A 3,061-nucleotide genomic window follows, 5' to 3' on the forward strand; every position below is an offset into this window, starting at 1 on the left:
TTTTATCGCTCTCTCTCTCATTCTCTGGTTCACTCTGTTTTTCAATCTCGATGTTTCTCTATTTCTGTATCTAGCTCTTTCACTCTGTCTTTCTTTCTCTCTCTAGTTATCTTATTCTTTCTGTCGTCCTTACCTCTGTGAATTCTGTGTTCTCCCCCATGCCTAGCTCACTCATTCTTTCTTTCACTCTTTATCTGTTTCTCTATTTTATCTTGTTGTCACTCTGCCTGTCTCTCTCCTTCTCTGTCTAGCGGTACCATCCTCATTTCTGTCTACTTATCTGTTTGTCAGTCTATCTATTTGTTCATCTGTACCTATATAAATGTACACGTATTCACATACATAATATAAATCTGCAATTTCGTGTGTATGTGACCACACAGGTATGACTGTACATACCAATCTATTCCACAACCACTTTACTCTATAAAGAAAAAACATCCTCTAATTTCATCCATTGTCGATGTTCCCCAGTCTCTATGTTCCACAGTCTTAGTAGGCTATGGGAATCGAGGAACACAGGGACTGGGAACATTGGGATAGGGGAACGGAGGCACCTTGAAATATAGGTAGTAAGAAGGCACTGGGACTAGGGGACAAAGAAACTCTGGAATATAAGGACTGGGGACCGCCGTAGCCGTGGAACGTAGGGGGCCTGGAAATACAGAAACCGTTGATTTAAAAGGACCGGGGATCATAGGAGGAACTTAAGAACCGAGGAACAAGAAGACTGGGGCACATAGAGTGATGGAACATAGGGTATATAAAATATAGAGACCGTGGAACATAGGAACTCTGGAAATACAGAAACCGTGGAACATCAAGACCAGGGGAACATAGGAACGCACCAAATTTGGAACCGCATGCCTGCAGCCGAACTCGTACCCCAGGCTCTTCCTTTAACTGCTCTTTATTTTCCTCCGTTCTTCTCCGGTGTCTGAATTCCTCCCATGGGTTCGACTCCTGTGGTGGTGTTCGTCGGTCTGTTTATCTTCTCCCTGGTGTGTTTATGCTGAGACCCCTAACCCTTTTCTTCGTCTTCTTCTTTATTGTAATAATGATCATGTTTGCGTTTTCGTCTGTATATATTCTGCGTGTGTGTTTGTATGTGGCGCGTGTGTTAAGAGAGAGAAAAAGAGTATAAAGGCATCTAATTATCTCAATATGTGTATCTGTGCACGTAGTGTATAAGTGTGTTTTCTATTTATCTTTTCACTTATAAATATTCGATCACTTCATTTGTATAGATTACTTATATCAACTTGAATTCCATTTCAACATTACGTAGCCACATAAGCAAGAAAATATTCCATGGCATTATTTAAACAGTTGGTCAATATAATTTCAAACAAGACCGACATTCATGAGCTATGAGGACTTGCTCTCATGGTGGGTTCGAGGGTCAGGCGCCTTCATCTCCCTTATCTTCCTCATCTCCCTCGTCTCTCTTGCCTCCCTCATCTCCCTCGTTTCTCTTACCTCCCTCATATTCCTCATCTTTATCCTTTTTCTTATCTCCCTCATCTTTCTCATCTATTTTCTTTTCCTCTTCTTTATCATCTTTACCATCTTCATCATCTTTATCATCCTTCTTATCTTTATAATCTTTATCATCCTTCTTATCTTTATAATCTTTATCATCCTTCTTATCTTTATAAGCTTTATCATCTCTCTCATCTCTCGGTCATCTTCCTCATCTTCTTTGTCTACCTCGTTTCCCTCGTCTTCTCTCCTCCCTCCATATTTTTGTTTCTATTTCTTTCTTTCGTTCGTTCCTTTTATCTTTTCTCTCTCTTTTTCTTCTTCTTCTGGCCTCTCTTTCACTTGCATTATTTTTTTCCCTTTTCACTACCCTTTCCTTTCTTTTCTCTCTCTCCCTCTCCCTCTCGCTCTCTCTCTCTCTCTCTCTCTCTCTCTCTCTCTCTCTCTCTCTCTCTCTCTCTCTCTCTCTCTCTCTCTCTCTCTCTATCTATCTCTCTCTCTCTCTATCTGTCTATTTATCTACCTATCTATCCATCTTTCCTCTGATGTACCATGACCTCACCTTATAATATATTCCTACATTAGCCTCCAGTACTCGGGGGGGGGGGGGGGGGGGGGGGGGAGATATACACCGTATTGAAAAAAGTCCATGATGGCAAGAGTTAGTGTTCCGCGGGAAGACAACGTGTGTAGGGGGAGTGTATCGACGATTTGCTAAACCACGAATTTACTCGGAGAACGAATCACCCGAATATGTCAACCACGACACAGTCTACATTATATAGATCGATGATAAATGGAAAAATAGAGAGATTTATACTGCACACATACAAACACACACATTACATATATACATATATATATACCTATATATATAAATATATAGATATATATAAATATATATATATACATGTGTATAGATATATATATATATATATATATATTTATGTGGGAAAATTTGTTATTTTCCGGCGATTGAGGACAATTACACTCATATACTGTATGTAGTAGGGTTTATGTACTCATATAGACCGTATACAGACTCTTATAAGTGTAATAATAATAATAATAAATAATAATAAGAAGAAGAGGAAAAAGAAGAAGAATGGCAATAATAATAATACGATAGTAATAGTAATACTGACAAGGATAATAACAATGATGATAATAGTGTTAACGATAAGGATAATGAAAGAAATAATAACAATAATGATGATGATGATCATCATCATCATCATCATCATGATAATGATAATGATGATGATGATGAACATAATAATGATAATAATGTTGATGAGGATGATAGCATTATCATAATAACAATACTAATAATGATATGAAATGATAACAAGGATGATTGGGATGATGACCAAAAAATATAATCATAATTATAGGAATAACAATATCAGTAAAATAATAACAATCACGTCTACAACAACAGACAATTATTATATCAACGGCAGTTTTCAAATTACCGGAAGCGACCACCCAAGCGGCCATTTTGTACTTGGACACCGTTTACGTGACGCAATCCTGAGTGGAAATGCCCAGGGCCCTTTCGGCATCTCAGGATGGGACG

Source organism: Penaeus chinensis, chromosome 16 (assembly GCF_019202785.1).
Source record: "Penaeus chinensis breed Huanghai No. 1 chromosome 16, ASM1920278v2, whole genome shotgun sequence".
In the NCBI taxonomy this organism is placed as follows: domain Eukaryota; kingdom Metazoa; phylum Arthropoda; class Malacostraca; order Decapoda; family Penaeidae; genus Penaeus; species Penaeus chinensis.